The sequence below is a fragment of the Urocampus carinirostris genome, chromosome 10 (assembly GCF_059441175.1).
Source record: "Urocampus carinirostris isolate Australia breed hairy pipefish chromosome 10, RoL_Ucar_1.0, whole genome shotgun sequence".
Taxonomy (NCBI): domain Eukaryota; kingdom Metazoa; phylum Chordata; class Actinopteri; order Syngnathiformes; family Syngnathidae; genus Urocampus; species Urocampus carinirostris.
The window spans coordinates 15,355,079-15,376,823 of record NC_142358.1 but is presented as its reverse complement, the minus strand read 5'-3'; the positions used below and the strand labels follow the sequence as shown (position 1 = coordinate 15,376,823).

Below are 21,745 nucleotides of genomic sequence, written 5' to 3'. Positions count from 1 at the left end.
AGCTAAAAAATAAACGACAAAGCCCCGACTTTGGACTATGTCTAGACTTCAATTAAGAATGGCATACCTGTAGGCAAATGTTATCTGCCACCATATTACAAACAGTTTCCATAAATATATTTATTATAGCCGCATACCATCAAGACCAATATTTGCCACTGAACATAATTATTATTCATGTTGCATGATCATCATTTGTTTTATTAGAAATAACTCAATACAAACTGTTTCATAATTTATTGAATTGAATCGTCTATATAGTGATTGAAAACAACGTAGTGAACATTGTTTACAACGAAATAGTCTCGGCACCACAAGATAAACACGTACTGAAGACCTTATAGTCAAGTCAAGTCATGTTTATTTGTATAGACCTTAATCACCGACAGGGAGTCTTAAAGGGCTGCACAGAGCACAGGCTATTGCAAATTACAGACTATTACTACACCATCCCTTGATCTGAACCTACATGAGGAAAAGGAAAAACTCAAAAACCTCAGTATGAGGATAATGAAAAAAACCTTACGAATGGATCCCACATGAGGTAATCCCCCTTCCTGGATGACCAGGCTGCAATGAATGTTGCATTGTCAAAACAAAATATAATAGTCATAGTACCACAAGATAAACACGCAATAAAGACTGAAAATAGAAAAAAAATAAGATGAAAGAATGTTAAGATAAATAGGGAAACATATTTACGAGGTGGCAATTGGAGACTGGTCTAAGTTGTAATAATAGTGCAATGAAATATACTGCGATAATATTCATCAGCAACAGCTATTCCCAAATAAGTCAATAAATAAGTTAGAAGTACTCAATTTTCAATGTAACTGGCAAGATATTCATTTTTCGGAGCTTTGTGCACTTGTTTAGGGTGGTGATGCCCTGGGCAAGAAACTGTCTATGAGCTTATTCATTTTTGATTTAAGGGACGTGCAACACCTTAAAATATAGACTTATTTTATAATTATAGATGTTTTTAATAATGACATAGTTACCAGGCATGGTCCACCAACCAGTTTCACTATTTAGTGTGGGGTTTAAAAAGTTGATGTTTCGAATACTGATATTAGTGTCTGCTACTATAAGGAAAGGAGCCCAACTTTTTAACATTTTTAACCGAGTACAAATGAAAAAATTGTTTGCACCACTTGGTCCTTCGCAGTCAAGTAACAAGCAGGTTAGAGAACTCTTAAAAGACCATTTCTTCCCATCAACTAGCGCAGAGAAGATATTAGAAGGGCTGGGGTCAGGAAAAATGAAACATTTTGGCCAGTCAGATTTTCATCACTGTCTTATTTTTTAATGTTTTAAAGCTTTTGTCTTGGGATTATTTAAATATGAATAGTAAAATTCCCCCAAATTTTTTTTCTAAAGAAACACAAATCATCTGATACATCAACCTTTGAGATTTTTGTACAGTGGTGTTTCTTTTTACTATATGGAAAGAATAAGATATGGCATAAAATAAATGGTTAAAAACACATTTAACACATACAATTAGTTCAAAGCTCGGGCCGTAAAGCCGAATGTAATCATTGAATGTCCTCGAGGCCGTACTGAATATCTGATGTCAAAAAATGTAGAATTTGCTGTATCGTTTTCTGTGATAGTTTTTCCCATGATGGTCACACTGTCAGACTCTCAAAGTCCAATAATTGCTGCTGAATATAATTTTGTTTAATGTTGCACGGATATGTTTTTACCTCCACAACAATATCCTCCTACGAATATCCTCTCAGGTTTTTAGCTGCCGAGTGTCCAAGTTCAGATTTTCTTCAGCCACAATATTTGGGGTATTTACTTTGTGATAAGCATAAGATCATTAAAGCCTTGAAGTATATTTACATGTCCTCTGCACCGTTCTTTCTTTAAAATACAAACTACAGATTTAGTCTCTTATCTTGCTTTAGCTAAACTGTCCGTTCCTGCTGTTTGGAAAATGGATGGATGGATACACAGTATCTAATTATAAGCTGTTTTAAATATTCACTCACTACAATGCATTTTTTAATACTATTGAATGAATCAGGGCCGGAGTGGGCCCCTTTTTCAACCCGGGAGTTCTTTACCCAAAGCGAGCTCTTACAATGTATTTTTTTTCCAGAAGAAATTTAGGTATATGTTGATAAGTTAAAAGAAACACATTGCAATTTAAATTCAAAGGAAAATTATAGTAAGATTCCGATATACTGTAGATGAAAACATATTTACCTATGTACAGTATCAGTCATTTGAAATCAAAATTGCATTTGCCTTTCCAAAGGTTGTTAGGCTTTACACTAAACTCTTTTGCTTTCCTACCCACATTTTAGGCAGGCTACTTAAAACGTGAAAATCCTCTTTACCAAATCACTGGTCTCTGCAACTTTGTTGACAAAATTGTCATTGTATACAGACATGAGAATTCCCTTCTTAGTGTACATCAGTATGAGGACAGTGAGCTTCTTAGCCTAGTTTTCAAACATTTAAAAGCAGAGAAGCTCTGCTCACATGCAACCTGAGTAGAGGAAAGGATCAACAGGAACTAACATGTCAGCCCAATGACATGGTAGGTTCTGTGAGGAGGTTATGTGGTGAGCGGTCTTGCTTGTTCTTCTTTTTCATTAGTTTTCTTTAGTTCTTTTTATCTTTTGTTTCTCCCCCCCCCCAAAACATTTTATTTCTTTTTTAAAGCATATTTCCTCTTTTCCTAATTTCATCTGCTTTTTCCTTCCTTTTTCTAATTTTTCTTGTAATTTTTTGATTTTTCTAGACTTTTAATTTTTTTTCTACCTTTGTCATGGTTTCTTCTTTTTTTTTGTCTGTTTGCATTTCTTTTCCTCCTGTTGTTTTTTTATTGGTGTCCTTTTGTCCTTTTTTGGCTTTATTTGTTCCCCAAAAGTAATTTTGTGTATTCAATATATAGATAAAAGCAACCAAATCTCAATAGGCCTTTGGGAGACAAAAGAGCCGCTCTTTTTAGTGAGCCGAGTCAAAAGAGCCACTTCTTGAAAGACAGAATTTCCATGACTACGAGCTAATTTGAAAGAGAGGAGCTACCTGGTGAAGGCAATTCACTGTTGAATGTTTCAAACACATGGCATAACACACATCGGGGACACACACGTGACAGGCGAAATGTGCAAAATGAGTGAAATGAATGTTAACAGTCTTTCTTTTAACACGTTTGTTTTTCTTTTCGGCTGCAAATCTACCTTTCGGCCCTCCATTGTACCTAACCCATATCATCCACACTGTTTTATGTTAATTTTACTGTTACAGAAAAGAATGGTGGTAGGCCAAACTGACTTATAATTTGGTAGGGGGTAATTCCACGGATGGTAAAACTCACCTCATGTTTTGCACTTAATGTGGCCAAATAGTTGACTCGAGAATAAATGCACGAGTAAGGTTAGATAGTGCAATTGACAGATGCATGTTAAAATTACTGTTCTCATCCAACCAGCCCAAACTCAACCTTGACAAAAACTGGCCCTTTGGGAAATATCTCATTCTTCCCAACTAGTCACTTGGCATTGGAACGAATGATCAAATAAACAAGATTACTTTCTGTCTTTCCAGATCCCAGTAATAGCAATTTGCTAAAATGGATTGTCTTTTTAATGAAACACAAAATGATAATGGCTAATCATTGTTTTGTTTTGCAGAAAGTTACACTAATCTCGGCCAATGGCAGGGATTAACGGATAATACTAATTCCTTTCATTTGTGTCTAGAGGAGTCACTAAGGCACAATCAATGTCAGCGTCAACCACCCACAATAACAATAAATAATACCAAAAACTCCTTTCATAAACAGATAATTTAGCTCATTTTCAGTACCCCCAACCCGCTTAATGGTGTTTTTTATGACTTAGTTTTTCAATGTCTTCCTCTGTGCCAAAAGTTATCGTAGTATTTTTCTGTAAAGAACCATACATAGCAAAAAGTACCAAAATGCACTTCATACTTCTGTTGCTGTTTTTTTTATCAGACACAATTAGACAGAAACAAAACTGGATGAAAATGTTGCACTCAATTAAAAACATTTTAGATGATTAGTGCAAGTAAAAAAAACGTTTTGTCTGAAATTGTAAAAAAAAAAAAAGAAACTTAAGGGGCCGGTCACACAGACATTTACGGCTGAATCACGGCCAGAAATTTCTGCCTTTGAGGCGGACACTATTGGACGCATTGATTTCGCCATTCAGACGAGATACAGCGGTGCTTAACACGAGGTCGGAAATTCGCGCGCGGGTGGCAGCGCGATAAAGTTTTGCGCTGCTCAATTCTTCAGAGAGCGGGTACACAGCCTTTCACGAGCGTATCGAGGCTGAACCACGGTCAGAAATTTCTGGCCATGAAGCAGATGCTGTTGGGCGCTGTTGGACGTTTTGAGACCGCCATATAGACGAGATAGAGCAGTGCTTTACTCGCGGTCGGAAATTTTCACGTGGTTGGCCGCGTTCAAAACTTTTGAGCACGTGTTAAACCGCGTGCCGCACACGTGGTCAACACGAAGTAATGACGCGGAAATGACGCGGAATGACGTGCTCTGGCCGCGGCCAGGGCGTGGTTACACATGGGTAGGACGGGAAATTTCAGCGGGTAATCGTGGGTGGAGCATGGTAATAGCGTGTTCTGCGCCTGTATCGCGGTGTTATTACGTGAAATTAGCGTGTTACGCGTGTGACAGTCAAACGCCTTTCTCCGCGTATATACAGCGCGATTTGCCGAGCACACGTCATTTGTGCTCGTGACGTCAAGGGGGTGAACATGGATCCCCGTCAGCGTACTGACCTCGTCTTAATCTATTTTTATTTCTTGACATTTCTTTTCAAGATAATAAAATAAAAATGATGCCATAGCTTGAAATCTTGATCTTCACTGGACTGTGTCTTGAGCGGTTATGATTTCTACAGCCCGGTGTTGTGCCCAAATCCGACTCCTGTGCAGATTCCTCCCCCCCTCGCGTGAACGCGCATTCTGCTATTCTGCTGCGCTTCCAACAAAAGCGATCGTATTCTATATAAAACGCTTTTTAAAACAATAAAGCGAGCTAATTATAACAATTGGGAGATCCTAGTCTATATCATGCGTTTATTTAAACAATAAAGCGCGATCGTATTCTACAAATTGCGTTTGTTAACGCGGATGCAAAAGTCACCAATGTCAATGTACGCTTCCCACAAAAGCGATCGCAGCAGAATGCGCGTTCACGCGAGGGGGTGGGGGAGAGGGTTATGTGTTGCGTAGGAGTCGGATTTGGGCACAACACCGGCTCGGGAGCTTTTATACCCGTGGTCCACACTAGAAAATGACACAGAAATGACGCGATGAGGAAGCGGAACAGTCGCCGGCGTGTTTTGCGGGCATACCACCGATGAACAGCGGATTGGCCAATTTTGCGCATTTTCCATCGCGGGCAACCACGGGCAAAAAAAAAACGCAAAATTTTAGCCGTGATTCAGCCGCAAATGTCTGTGTGACCGGCCCCTAAGTAGGGTTAGATGAATGTGCTTTATGAAACCGGTGGGAATCCAGGGTGTAGAGCTGAGGTCAGGACGCTTTTTGGCCAAAGTGCCATAGAAGCAAAAATATTTGAATTTCTTTAAGACAAAACTCAACAAAACCAACAAACCCGCTCTCCGGACACAATTTGATTCTTTAGCACGTTTTATTTCACTGTGTATCATTTGTTGATTTGATCAAATTTATGAAATAATAATAATAACAGATCCTGTGTCCCACACCAATATAAATACTGCTTAGGTTTTACCTTCCGCTCTTATGTTTTTCTAACCCTGAAAGATCCAGGGATAGAAAAACATAAAATAAACTTATTTTAACCACTTAGATGGTGTTATAGGGGGCCTTTGGAGATGAAAATGCTTGCAAGAAAATTATTTTTGTTAAGTTTTAGTAGAATGTTATTGTACACACTTATATATAAGAAACCCAGTCCAAGGTAACAAAGAGTTTTTGTCCAGCCAAAGTTCTGCACCTTTAAAGCTGGGCACCCAAAAATTATTGGGAGTCTGAACAATTCCAAAAAATAACACTCAATAGCTGTACTAATAGAAAGAAAGTCGACAACAAAAAAACATTTCCAGACTTTTTGGAAAATATAAAAATGCAGTCATCTTACAACACTGGGTCTTTCAGTGTTTTGAGTGTTGAGGCTCATTTTGACTGTAATTTTTAAATAATGGTTTCAAAACAAGGCACAAGCAAAGTTATATTATATCATACAGTGCATCCGGAAAGTATTCACTGCGCTTCACTTTTTCCACATTTTGTTATGTTACAGCCTCATTCCAAATTGTATTAATTTAATCTCTTATCTCAAAATTCTACACAAAATACTCCATTATGACACTGTGAAAAAGTTTTTTTTTTTTTTTTACTTATTTTTAATTTATTAAAAATAGAAAACTAAGAAATCACATTTACATAAGTATTCACAGCCTTTGCCATGAAGCTCAAAATTGAGCTCAGGTGCATCTTTTTTCCACTGATCATCCTTGAGCTCTTTCTACAGCTTAATTAGAGTCCACCTGCAGTAAATTCAGTTGATTGGAAATGATTTGGAAAGGCACACACCTGTCTATATAAGGTCCTACAGTTGAGTGTGCATGTTAGAGGACAAACAACAAGCATGAAGTCAAAAGAACTGTCTGTAGACCTGCGAGACAGGATTGTCTTGAGGCACAAATCTGGGGAAGGATACAGAAACATTTCTGCTGCTTTGAAGGTCCCAATGAGCACAGTGGCCTCCATTTTTCGTAAATGGAAGACATTTGGAACCACCAGGACTCTTCCTAGAGCTGGCCGGCCTTCTAAACTGAGCGATCGGGGAAGAAGGGCCTTAGTCAGGGAGGTGACCAAGAACCCGATGGTCACTCTGTCAGAGCTCCAGCGTTCCTCTGTGGAGAGAGGAGAGCCTTCCAGAAGGACAACCATCTCTGCAGCAATCCACCAATCAGGCCTGTATGGTAGAGTGGCCAGACGAAAGCCACTCCTTAGTAAAAGGAACATGGAGGCCCGTCTGGAATTTGCGAAAAAGCCCCTGAATGACTCTCAGACCATGAGAAACAAAATTCTCTGGTCTGATGAGACAAAGATTGAACTCTTTGGTGTGAATGCCAGGTGCCATGTTTGGAGGAAACCAGGCACCGCTCATCAACATGCCAATACAATCCCTACAGTGAAGCATGGTGGTGGCAGCATCATGCTGTGGGGATATTTTTCAGCAGCAGGAACTGGCAGACTAGTCAGGATAGAAGGACAAATCAATGCAGCAATATATAGAGATAACCTGGATAAAAACCTGCTCCAGAGCGCTCTTGACCTCAGGCTGGGGCGAAGGTTCATTTTTCAGCAGGACAACGACCCAGAGCACACAGCCAAGATCTCAAAAGATTGGCTTCAGAACCACTCTGTGAATGTCCTGGAGTGGCCCAGCCAGAGTCCAGACTTGAATCCGATCGAACATCTCTGGAGAGATCTGAAAATGGCTGTGCACAAACGTCTCCCATCCAACCTGATTGAGCTTGAGACTTATTGCAAAGAAGAATGGGCAAAACTGCCCAAAGATAGGTGTGCTAAACTTGTGGGATCATATTCAAAAAGACTTGAGGCTGTATTTGTTGCCAAAGGTGTATCAACAAAGTATTAAGCAAAGGCTGTGAATACTTATGTAAATGTGATTTCTTAGTTTTCTATTTTTAATAAATTCAAAAAAAGTAAAAAAAAAAAAACTTTTTCACATTGTCATAATGGAGTATTTTGTGTAGAATTTTGAGATAAGAGATTAAATTAATACAATTTGGAATAAGGCTGCAACATAACAAAATGTGGAAAAAGTGAAGCGCTGTGAATACTTTCTGGATGCACTGTATATCTTATATTACCCTTAGCGGAATCTGCACTGAGCAAGAGAGAAAAGGGCCTTGCACTGTGTTGAAATCTGCTCACCTCCACCTATCATCCAATCAATCTGCTCTGAGTGGTTTGTTGGTGTTTTTATTTATTTACAATTTGATCAGTGGGTTTTTGTCATAACATATCTCAACAGTGAACATACATATTTTAATGAGCTTTCATTTAAAGGGTTTATTACCAACATACTGCCAAAAAGGGATATGTTGATGCGACACCCCGACGGTAAACTGTTGTTTTAGTTGATAACGTGCCCTATATACTGGACTGAACCAAAAATGTAATCAGTGCATGTACCAAAATTGGGATGAAATTATTCGACTTATCTATCTATCTCGGAGGCATATGTACTCATGAAAAGAGGTGTAGGGCATTCAATGTTAGGTCAGCATTCTGGTTTGCATTAGGGGAAGGGTCACACGGATATAAAATAACCCTTCTCTTCTCTCCACCTTGGCTTTCTCTCTCTCTCCTCCCCAGCTAGAATCCAGTGTTGAACACGTTCATCTGAGTTTGCGCTCAAGAAACTTATCATTTTAATAATACCTGTTTTGCAAAAAGAAGAAATTATGTCAAACATGTGCATTGAATCCAATGATAGCTAATGTAATTACTTAAATTTATTGAATTCTCCAATGTGGCACTGGTTTATCTCTCAATTGTGAAACAAAAGACATTCAAAGATTGCCTTGGCAATTCCCTCCCCTCAGGAGGGCGGCCGGAGTCGCATGAGAGGAACTCCCAACACCCGAAATTCCGTTCTGTTGGGGAAAGCGAGTGCGCCAGAGCGGTCCGACTCAGCCAGGGACAAAAGTTCTTTACAGGCCAACGAATGTTCAAAGAGTAAGACAATCTTGCCCACAAGAAATTCCCATTTAGCAAGAAACCCAAAGGTTTTTTTGAGCAAGCCAATCAGCCAGGTCCTGTTCCAGCAGGCAACCAAAATAGTTTTGCTTTAAGCCAGTGGTCAAATCGTTGGGATTCAGCCTGCAACCTCAAAGCACTCATTAAGAAAAAGTAAGGACCTGCCAGCAACGAGCCACAGCTTTAACGCCCTGCATCCCGGGGTTCTTGTCCCAACCGGGCCTTCAGGATTATTAATTTCTGAAGACTATTGTCTGCAACCTTTGAATCGGCCTCCGTTATCACAGCATCACACTGAAACCAAAGCTCATCAAGTGGTTAACAGGTATCGATTGGTGTGATGAAAAGGAAATTGTCATTAAATTATAGTAATGCCCAGTTGCCTTAAGTTCTATCTACAGTAATAATTGAGCCAACCATGTTGTTTTTCTAATCGAATGGTGCCAGCCAAGATCCCAATTTCTATCTTCCTTTGTCTTTTTCTCTTGTCCTTATTTTTGATTTGTGTTATATCTTAGTTTCCTCTTTAGATGATTAGTAAAGAAAGACCCCTTATATCAGAATTGGTCTAGATTAGTACGTTGTGCTTTCAAAAACAAGCATTCACTTAAAATGATTTTGTGTAGCCAATCCTTCTGATTAACTAAAAAGGTTCCTCATCTGTTTTCCTGACACAAATATCTAGAAACATGTGTCCAGCTCCTAAAAGGCGAGACATGTTTAAAATAATAGACTCGCCTTTTCAATTTAGAATAGAATAAGTTGAGGGTGTATGTCCGGGATGCTGTCTGCATTAATCCTAGAGGAAGCCACGCCTTCCCAGCAGTGCTGGTAACCCTTGATAGAACCCTGCTGCTTCCGGTCATGCTGCCTCACACCTCACAGCGTGGGAGAGTGATGCTTTTTGTCGGGCGTCAGGCTGGATGGATGTCTGTTCAATTCCACTACACATGGGTGATATTAGCCAAGTGTTATATTCGTCATTTTAGTCACAAAACCTTTAATCACCCAAAAAAATCAAACAAACTGTTGACTACCCCCACAAAAAGGTATCATTTGCTTTGTCGTGGCCAGAAGCTAAACAAGAAAAGATAATGAAGGTACTTGCTAGACACTGTGCGCGATCCTGCCGTCCTACTGGACTTGTCAGCATTAATCTTGGCTGTATATTGATTGGGCTGTTTTTGGCCGAGAGGTAGAGATAATTTACTATTGGTTTCCGGGTTGTTACGTGCCGACTCAAGATAATGACAAGTTTCCCAGTCAGTGCACTGACTCCACTGTTTTTTTGTACATCAGAGATTGATTGAAAATGGCAAACATAGATATGGTGTTGAAAGCAAGGATTCTCAACTGGTATGTCACGACCCAAAAAACCTGTTTTGAATGGGTTGCGGGCCTTTACGTTGCTAAATTGCTAAAAAGACAAAAATAACCCAGGGTTAATTACACTCTTTAATAATAGATAGCGATAATGCCTTGCAAATGTGAGACGACGCCCACCATATCACAAGAGAGAAAAAAAACGGAAAAGTTCTTCTACACAGATACTGTAATCTGTTTATCACAGTTAATGGGGACCAGAACCGCCTGCAATATGCAAAAATCTATCAAGTAACCCACCATCCCTCCCTCCCCACAAAGACACATTTTTACCATGCGCTATGCCAGGCCCCACTCACAGCAATTGTCAACCGGAGATAACGGATCAAGCCCGCACGGCTGCACTTCATTTTAAACAGAAAGAATGGGAATAAATTGAGCTGTTGCACATGACACAAATGTGCCCTTTCTGATCCCGCTCTCAGCAATAGTTTACGGGATACAATGGACCACGGCCGCATGGTTGTTGCTCATTATAGGTGGAATGAACAGAAAAATAAAAACAACTTTAACCTTGAGAACTATTTCCATATTTATTGGTATTTTTTTCATTGCACAATGTAAAAAAATATATATTTTTTTGTAATTGTGTAATTGGTGTGGCTTATAATCAAGTGCGCCGTATAGTTCAGTTTTTATGGTCATCTTTTCAAAACTCTCCATTCAAGATACTTGGGGAATGACTCACTAAACCATTGCTGAGTTTAATAGAAAAAAATACTATACAACTAATTGTAAAAATTATAGTTACATAACATAATATAACAAGACAACATAGCATAACATAAGTCAACATAAGATAACATAAGATAACATAACATTAAATAACATAACATAACACAAAACAACACAACACAACACAACACAACATAACATAACATAACATAAACCCAGTAAAAATGTATAAACCCTCAACATAACAAATACACATGATTTCAATTTTACAGGTTGTTTTATATATATTTTGTAATACGGAACAATTAATGAACTGTAATTGACCATACCTAGACTAATGAAATGGAAACAATATTGTTTGAGGTATTTGTTTGAACAAAATAAACTATATTACTTGACGCTTGTCACCAGATTAAATCAAAATAATCAACCCTTGAATAATCATTAAATCGTACTTGGTACCGATATGGCTTGGAAAGAAAAATGTCATTCCTTATGCAAAAAATGTTTGATATTCAGATAAATACCTGTTATTCCCTGCAATTGGCTGGCAACCAGTTCAGGGTGTCCCCTGCCCACTGCCCGGAGATGGCTGGGACCCCGCGACCCTAATGAGGATAAGCGGTACGGCTAATGAGATGAGATGAGATGAGACCTGCTATTCCCTAAATAACATTTTCTATAAATGGGCACTTTGTAATATTTGACCATGAGATGTCGCTGTATGGCTTAGTGCAACTAAAAACGAGTGCTAAAAGACATAAGGATAATTACTAACTACGGCGGCTCAAACCGACCAAATCTCACCTTTTTTTAATCGTTTTTTCCAAGCCTTTCTCCAGAATTTTGAGTTTTAGGGAAACCCGCATAAGAAAGTGGGCGTATAGTCATGTCAGCTCCCTGTGGGTGAGCGTCATGTTAAGTAAAATAAATACAAATTTCTTATCAAGTTTTTATATTTTTGCTTATTTTTAAAACAATATTTTTTTTAAGGAGTGGTGATTTATCCATCTCTATATGACACTAAATAATAGACCATGTTTGTTTAATAAGACATTTAATTTAGTTTTTCTTTAGGATTTCATGATTGCTTAAAAGACATTTGTAGCTAGTCAATTATTTGAATAATTCGGAAATTTAAAACATCTTGACACACTGTGAAGGTCAGCAATCAAATCAGTCGTTGGTGTTCCTTTTTTTTCTTTTAGTAGCAAACCTACTCTTTAAGAAGCATGCAAAAGGGATAATCTTTCCACTTGAAGTACTCCAAGATGCGTATCGAATGGTCTTTTATTGGAAAGATGTACTGTACATTCAAAGAAAATGGTAAAGTTCTTTCAAATGTAAGCAAAATGACATATCTTTTGAAATAAGCCTCACTGTGTCGAATGGAAGTCGAATCGTTCCACATTCAAATCTTATATTGTTGAAAACCGTATCAAATCATCAATAGTGTTACCTTTCCTGCTTGCAGGTTTTGGTTTACAGTGCCTTGCAAAATAACTGGATGCCAAAGAATCTTTGGATATATTGCCAAATTTCAGGCTTCAAACGTATCGTTAAAACACTAAAAACATTTTCTGAGAATCAACAACATATGAGTGATAATCATGAAAATAAACATAATTTATTCAACAATGTATATTGTACTAACTGGATAATTGAGTTACATGATCCAATAGCTTTAACTGCCTTATACGAGGGTCACATTACGTACTCATGGAGCTTTTTTATTGCCTTCATCAGAATCAGAACAAGTCAAGAAACCACCAGGAATGAGAGAAGACACCCTTGCCTCACCTGTTACTACAATCTTAATAGTGTCAAATGAAGCTCAATGTTGCTAATGACCTACGTATTTGAAAATGACCAGGGAGTGCTGTCTGCTATCGATAAGCGAGCCCGAGAGCCAGCAAAGAAAAACTTGCTCCTTTCCGCCTACCTCAGTGCACATGTGTATATTTTTACGTACGACTGTGCCTGAGGATAAACACCGAAGGATGCATCAAAAGGCTAATTCCCGTATTGACATCAGGAAAAAAAAATCTTCCAGGCCGATATTTTTTTGATGGGAAATGATGCATGGGTGTGGGTGCCAGAGGCGGTAGTCTGTGAAGATATTGCAGTTTGATCAAAGCGCTTTTCCTGTTTGTTGTCAGTCGGTATAAGGAAGTGCATCTTTTTTAGTCCCTAAAGAAATATTTGATTACATTCAGTGTTGTCGGGATGCAACACATAATTATGGTAATATTCGGTTAATGGTATTTTTTCCATGAACTATAAATTAGAATCAGAAAAACAAAAAGGTATACATGCATTAGAGGCCGTTTGCTAAGTTAATCATACGTACTCTCACATCTAACACTATTCACTCACACATGCAAAACTGTACATTGAATAAAAAGCTTCAAGGCACCATTCCCTCATGCCTCAAAACTTCTAAAATAATTCTATTTCCCAGAATGACAGCAGTGGACAGCCTCAATGATCATAAGCTTGTTATTATGAAGTGCTTCAAGAGACTAGTCTCCAAACACATCTGGGCCTGTCTGCCACCCACTCTGGACCCCCACCAGTTCAGCGCAAATAGATCAACGAAGGACGCCATCGTGCGCTGAGCCACCTGGAGTACCGAGAGAGCTACCTGCGGCTGCTCTTCTTGGACTTCAGCTCATCATAGTGCAAAAACTGGTGCATCTGGGCTTCTCCACAACCATCTGTCAGTGGATAAAAGACTTTCCAACAGATTTTCCACAATCCGTAAAGCTGGAAAGTCACTGTTCCTTCACAATCAGAGTCAGCACCTGTTCTCCACAATGTCCCCCTTCTCTTCACTCTCTACACATCTGACTGCACCCCAACCCATCCCTCAAAAAGCATCATCAAGTTTGTTGATGAAACCACTGTGGTCGTTTTCATCTCAGGGTAATATGAGTAAGACAACAGAGAGGAGGTCAAAAGACTAACAGCACGGTGTTTAATGAACAATCTTCTACTGAACTCCACAAAAACGAGATAATCTTGCAATACAGGAAGGCCAGAGCAGAACCAGCCCCGCTTCACATCAACAAGGACAGCGTGGGAAGGGTCCACAAAAGAGGTAATGTTGAGACAGGAAACTTACTAGAGTTACATCAAAGTATTTGGTCCATGGAACACTAATTCAAAAGCCCTTCTGTTATTGGCAGAAAGTTGTGCTTGTTTTAATTATATTTTTCCAGTTTAAGGATGTTTTAAAAATGTTTTTAAGTAAAATTAGATATATATACTTAAAATAAACGAAATGATCTTATACAGCACATGTTTTATTATTTTTCAGTGTGTTTATTGAGGAACAGGAGTGGGGCTCTCGCGTTCGTCTGGACAACAATAAAAACATCTTACCCCATTGGCAGAAGGTTTTGCTTGTTTTATGTGGATTTTTTTTAGCTATTTTAATTTTTGTCCTCAATATTAAAAATGCATACATCCAATAAATCAATCTATCTTAATATATAGCACATGGTGCATTGTTTTGCTCATTTTAAGCATTATCTTACTAAGCATGCTTGAAAATATTTCTCAAAATAGTGAAAATGATCTACCATCTACTAAGTTACGGTCTAATTTTAAGATTTCGTTTTTTAATTTTTTCATATGTTCTTCAAAGAAAAGTAGCTCGGTGCTGAAGTCCAGGGTTCAGTTCCAGCTACCGCAGCCTTCCAGTGCAGAGTTTGCATGTTCTCCCCATGCCTGTGCGTGTTTCCTCCGGGCACTCGAGTTTCCTCCCACATTCCAAAAACATGCATTTCAGTTTAAATGGCCGATCCAAATTGTCCCCTGGTGTCAATGAGCGCATACGTTGTCTGTCATTGTGTCATTTTATCTTGGTTTCTTTGTTCTTTTCTTGTATCCCTCTCATAGTTTCATCTACCCATTTCCCTTTTCCTAGATCTGTTTCTAACTCTCTTATTTGTTCACTCAGTAATCCGAACCAAAATTAAGCAAATATCAGACATGGGGTAAAAAACTATCAGCCACCAAATAAATACTTTTAATCAAAAAAAAACAATACTTTAAAAACATAACTAGGTGATAGGTGACCATGATTAGAGATTTTTTGTTTGTTTGTCTGTTCGTCTGTCTGTATAATCAGAAAAGGGGAAAGGAGTTTAGATATGACCACCATCTTTCACAGGCAGCCTGGCAGATTACCCTAGGTGTAAAAAATGCCCCCAAAACTGACTGAGAGCGTTTGGCTTTGTTTACTCAGCAAAAAAAAGAGCAAGATGATGTCTGAACAGCGTCTTTTTAATTTCCTGTCTCCAGTTTTCTTTTGTTTTCTCCTTTGATTCTTTGCATTTGAGGTTATTTTCCATACATTACATATGTAGACCATTACATACTGTATTTGGTCTGTTCATACCCCTATTTTATTATTTCAGTCTCTGTCTGGACTTAGTCTTACTCTTTGGGGTTTCCATACTCATGTGCCAATGACCCTACCAAAAGGGGAAATGACACCCAAAATTGTTTTCACGGCTCAACACTGGTGATGCTCCAATGGTGCACAGCCATTTTAATTTATCATGATATTGACCTAAAGCAAAATGCTTGATTTAGAGTCATGAAAGCCAACAAAACTCAGCGATATAAAATAACAATAATAATGTTTTTTAGAATTTATAACACAAAAGCCTCTTCAACCTACTGCCGTCAGGGAAAAGGCTGCAGAGTCTCAGAGCCAGAACCAGCAGGCTCAAGAACAGCTTCTTCCATCATTAAATCAGAAATACTGAACTGTCTCTCTCTGCCCCTCCAACCCTTCACCCTTCTGCGAAATCGAAGCAAAACAGGCTATTTAGATACCGGCTAAACCTGACACATTTCTTATTCGAAACCTTACACATTTCTATATTTTTATATGCATACTTACTTTTACTTTTTTGACCTTGCTGCTATTTGTTATTTCTGTAGTGCCTTATTTATTGCATGTTTTCATGCAGTTAAGAGGAAGTTATTGAATCGGTGCTGTAACTTTTGCATGTACTTATCATAGTTGGAAATACATTTGAAATATGTAAAATAATAAATGATTCTAAATAGAGTTGGTGATTCATTTCACTATCAAATAGCTGCCAATTCATCAATGTTCGGACGGTCATACCGTTAAAAATGCATTGTAAAAGGTGCTCGATCTACAGCCGGTTCTACACAGCAGCAGAATAACACGGTGGTAAAACGGAATTCGGAGTTGAACACCATCACTCATTTGTCACGCCCCACCACGGTCTCGCTCTGACCTGTCGGTCACACCACAAGTTGTCATGTATTTAATTATCTGTCTGTCAAATGCAGCATCGCGAATGAGCAATAAAAGGCAAAGGCGAATCAATGCCACCATGGATTTGACACATCTATATTGCAGCTTCTCCCTGCCTTTGAGAGGAAGCTGGTTCAATAGGTGAGAGGCTGGATATAAATAATGTCCCTGCCCCCGAACCCCGCACTTCAACCGACCAATCTTACCACCCACCCGTCTCCGTCTTGCGTTTCCATGACACAACCTGAATCAATTGCATTTTCTTTACTGCGCTAACAAAGCCAGTAGAGTCAAACTTTTTCAGTCAAGATGCTTTCAACTTGTTGAGAAGATTGTGTTTCGCTATACTGAATAAATAAATACATAAAAACAAAAAAGGAAATGCACGGCAGAACATATTTTTTTTTCGTCAATGATGTTTTCAAAACAAGGTGCGAGCGATGTTTTTTTGTAAAGAATGTCCCAAAAAACTACAAACTAGCATATCAGCATTTTTACCTTTGGTGAAGACGGCACCGGGCAAGGGGAGGAGTGTGCTGTGTGTATAGCTTTGCCCTGTGTACAGCTTTCCTCTACTGCTCACCCAATCAAATTGCTCTGAGAGCCTTGCTGGAGTTTTGGGGTGTTTACAGTTTGGTCTGTAGATTTTCATCATAAAGTGTCTCAACAGTAAATATACATTATTGAATAAGGTTCCATATTAAGGATAGTGTGACTCTTTACCTTTGACGGTCCCTGGGCTGTTCTTGGGTCGTTGCAAAATTGGCACCCGTCCATTCTGTACTGTTGGCCCAGTTATTTTTCTGTCTTCCTCTTCTCCTGCCTCATTGGACTGTGCCCTGGAGAATTATCTTCGTAAGGCCTGATGATCTTGTGACGTGACCATACCACTAAAGTTTCGCCGGGTCCAATGTGCCCTCTGATGGTGTTGCAGACCGTTTTGTTTAACACATGGGCTAAGTAGTAGATGTCTGGAAGTTTCATGTACTATTGTATCTCCAAGACCTGGATTTTCTCATCCTGTTCGGCTGTGAGAGTCCATGTCTCGCAAGCATTGAGAAAGAGGGAAGAAACCAACGCTTGCATGAGTGTCATCTATATATAAATTGGGCTGAACCCAATGCATATTTAGTGTTGTATTGGCTTCACACATGCAATACAGTACATAATACATAATTCATAATACAGTACATAATTGCACAATTTAATTCACTCATTAAAAGAGAGTAATCTATGGCTCGTGAGCCATACGTTTCCAACCCTTGGTATTATCTATGCATTTCCAACTTTATCCACCGTATCCCCGGTATATAAGGGGCACAGGACTACAAGGCGCTCTTTCAAGTTTCGGGCCAATTTGGCGTTTTTAGATGCGGCTTATAGTACAAAAGATACAGTAATTTACATTGGGAAAAAAATGCAAACATTTAAAAAAGATCCAGTTTGCTTTATTTTAATAACAAAGCACAATATAAATATGTATTTTATAGAGACCCATAGTGTAAAAATACCTCATTCATTTAAATAAAATAAAAAACTATTCAATACAATAATACGCAAAAACACATGAACTTCTTAAAAACATTATTTTATTTAAATGGAGACTGTGTAATATGTGACCACTAGATGTCGCTGTATTGTGTAGTGCCACCAAAAATGAGTGCTACAAATCACAAGGAAGATAACGATATCTAATGTCAGGTATCGCACACCCTTTGTATGTGCTCATAATAAACTCAGATTTCATTTCATTAATATCATCTCATTTTTGTTAATACTCCCTTTAAGTTAAACAAGTATTTATATGTGTTTTTAGTGAACAGGAAAATGTCTTTTATAGCTATCTAGGCTTAACTTTATGATTTTGGAAGGCCAAAAACGGATACATTGGTTTCCAGTCATTTCTTATGGGGAAAATTCCTGATAGGAGGTCGACCCAAGAACAAATTAATCTTCTAGTAGAGGAGGCCACTGTAATTTGTTGCTACATGAACCTGAAATAAATTTTCACCCAACTGAAGTTTCGTAAGAGTTATGTAACCTGTGAGTGTAAACTAACAAGGACACATGACATACGCAACAGTCTTTTTTCTTTCCCAGCATTTTTTTAATGCAGACATTGTCACGTTAATTCATTTCTCTGTTTCCGAGCACATTCCCACTCATCTATTATCCGTTTTTCTCTGACCTTCCCTCATCTCCGTTTGTCTTACAATAAAAAAATCGCACTCAGGGATGAACGTGAACCTTCTTGTCTGTATGTTTTCTATGCCCTCCGGAGGTTGACGAGACGGTGGAACTCTGCTCAATGGGATGTGACATCACCCTTAATTAAAATCTGCGTGAAGGGTTTTAATAGCACAAATTTAAGCATTGAGCTAAGACTCAATGATGGAGCTCCAGTCGACGTTTTCTATGCCCACTGGTCCAACTGCAGAAACTAACTGATTTAGTAACTGAAAAGCTCTGTAGGAAAAGTAACTGCTTACCAAGGAAAGTTACTATTTCCTTCCATTATCCTCCATTTATCCGTTTCGGGTCGTGGGGGCAGCATCCTCAATGGGGAAGCCCATACTTCCCTATCCCCAGCCACTTCTTCCAGCTCATCCGACGCGATCCCAGGGCCTTCCCTAGGCCAGCCCGAAGATGTAATCTCTCCAGCGTGTCCTGTGTCGTCCCCGGGGCCTCCTGCCGGTGGGACATTCACGGAACACCTCCCGAGGAAGGTGTCAAGGGGGCATCCTTATCAGATGCCCAAGCCTCCTCATCTGGCTCGTCTCAATGCGGAGGAGCAGTAGCTCTTCACAGAGTATGACTATTTCCATCACTCAAATAAAAAAGTTGTTGTATGACAAAGAATTTCATATTTTTGGAGCAGTATTCGAGGCAGTTGAATAGAATACAACAGACCGGTAGTTGATTTATAGAACGTCTTAATGTTTATTGCACCTCACCAGCTAGAAGTGCAATAAAAAAAAAAAAACAATAAACATTATAATAAAAAATTTGCATAAACATGCAAAAATAAGATCCTTGAACACGCACAAAAATGTAACGTAAACACGAGCAAATACGTATGTAAACACACAAAAACGTACGTAAACAGAAACAAAAAGTATGTAAACACATAAAACGTACGTGAATAAACACAAAAACGTTCATAAACATAAAAAACGTTTGTAAACACATAAAAACGTGCGTAAAGACACCCAAAAACGTACATATGGGCACACATGCATGAAAACGCATGTAAAACACACACAAAAACATATGTAAACACCCGCAAAAATGTACGGAATGTATCGGCGTTGTAACGGGGGGAACATCAATTTGTTAGATTACCCTGTTTCTGAAAGGAATACCGCAGTTAAAAATTACACTTCTTACAATTATGCTACACACGGAGCAATTTCTTCATCATCTCTTTTGTAAAAATTGGATTTTCAAATGTATTCTTCTCACAAATTTTCACGTTATACCTGAGGCAATAGCGTCTGATAGGTATGCTACAGAGCACCTACTTCAGTAGTTTTTTTTAACGTTAAGAACAGGATTTTTAAATGAGTTTTCGTGTTATCAAGGAAAGAAATCCTGGCTTATCCTGCTTATTTTTTTTAATTGACATGTACGGAGTTAACAGTACAATAAATTTAAAGCACCATTGTGTTACCAACTACAACACGCACAAAGAAATACAGTATACTACAAACATAATTATGCCTGTCATATAAAACTGTCCAAGTGTTTATTGATGTGGAATGTCTTTGTTTTAATCTTCTTCTTTCAAGCAAAATTAGCACTTTTAGCCTATCACTGCCTTCTACCGGCTGAGTGGAGAACACCTATAAGCAAGCTCCAGGTTATGTTTTTGAATCTTCAAGACAATATTGTGTTTTATGAAGTCATATTTGTTGAATTTATTTTATGAATTACTATTTTTGAAAACTGACTCAGTCCCCGAACCTCTTATGTCCATTACAGATTATGACAGTAATACCTCTAACCACTACAAATCAAACTGGTTCCAGCAGTAATGTTGTATCGTGAAACAGTTGTAAATCGAACCATGTTTTTTTTCATTAAAAAAAATGGAAACATGATTGATCTGTTCCAAGGTCATCAAATGCAACCAAACCTCCATTAAATTAAATGTAACTAGCTTGGAGGTACACTCATGTTCAGTCAATGCTCATATATATACCACATAAATAAGGCTAAAAGAAAAGCAAAAGATGAAGTTACTGTCCAATGCAAAGCTTTATTGACCAAGAACAGTTAGAACAACAACAACCTAATGAAAAAACAGTACAAAAAACAAAAGTCAGTGTAAATGTAATCCACTTGGTACGCTTTTCCACTCACTGTTCCGCTGGATGCATGAAATTGCGATCCAGCCATAGTTGTACCTGTACATTTTTGTTTTCATCAGGATGTTTATTTGTTATAAAAGCCTGCAGTTTTTCCCAGCAAGCAAACACATCCTTAATTTCTGCAGTCAATAACCGCTCCTCTGGATCATTGTCTTTGTCAAATGCAGCTGACGCAGCACCTCTAAGTGCTACATTTCCTGGCTGCAACCAATGAATTAACAGACTAAATCATTTGACAGTTTTATGCAGGGGGGGTTTAAGGACCCACCTAGCTTATAAACCACGCAGGATGCTGTTGGTGCGTACCTGCGCAAACCTTTAGTGGTAGCCTCCCTGACTTCGGATACTGGAAAACTGATCGTATATTGGAGAAGAATTTAATCAGACGCAAACTTTGGATATAGAAATATTCATTAGATCGTACTACCATATTCATAAAATATGATTTTAAAGCATAACATGTAAAAAAAAAACATCCTTTAATTAAAGCAACTCTTCAAGCGGAGCGCCAATGACGGCCATTTTGAAAAATGAGAGACAGGGGATACTGCTGATATCGAATACAGTATTCAATAAATAACTAACAAGTGGCAAATAATCCATCACTAACAATCAGTGTTGGGCAAGTTACTTGAAAACATTTAGTTACTTTTTGAAAGGAGTCATGAGTAATTGTGTTGCTGTGAAATAAAATGATCGCGTTACAAGGGGAAGTTACTATTTCTGTTACTTTAAAAAGTAACAGTAAGTAAAGTAAGTTGTATGTCAAATAATTTTCTGAGCAAATACAAAACACCATGGTTAAGTCTTTGACCAGAGTTTACGTGAAGCGATGGGAATTCCGGCTATTTTTAGAGAACCAATTTTTTTTGCTTGGCTCACTGAAAAGAGCCCTCTCTTTCGTGTCCCAAGCAACTCTTCGGGTCCTCTAAAATGCATATTGACCAATCACAAGATAAAAAAGGCACCACAGCTGAAACCAGCTGTTGATTGTTGGGGAGTGGGCTGCCTTTGTTTACTTCCAAGAAGCGCATCATCACCAACACATATAAACTGTGTCCTAAACTGACATGGGTGCACTTGTCTGCCCTAACTATGAGTTGTGCAGGACATGCCTGTTTTGTCTCATCTCATCTCATTAGCCGTACCGCTTATCCTCATTAGGGTCGCAGGGGGGCTGGAGCCCATCCCAGCCATCTCCGGGCAGTGGGCAGGGGACACCCTG

The 21,745-nt window shown here is 38.6% G+C and overlaps 1 protein-coding gene across 4 annotated transcripts in view; it reads left to right on the top strand.

Annotated features, from left to right (window-relative positions):
• The window catches only part of grik4 (glutamate receptor, ionotropic, kainate 4), a 546,157-nt gene that overhangs the window by 36,747 nt on the left and 487,665 nt on the right, over positions 1 to 21,745 (top strand). Inside the window, exon 1 of one of the 4 annotated variants that reach the window (XM_088346498.1) lies at positions 13,889 to 13,948. The exons of the other annotated variants lie outside the window; for them this stretch is intronic. The gene's annotated coding sequence lies outside the window, so the exon portion shown is untranslated. Of the gene's footprint in view, positions 1 to 13,888; positions 13,949 to 21,745 lie in introns of those variants that run through there. 4 annotated transcript variants of the gene reach the window in all.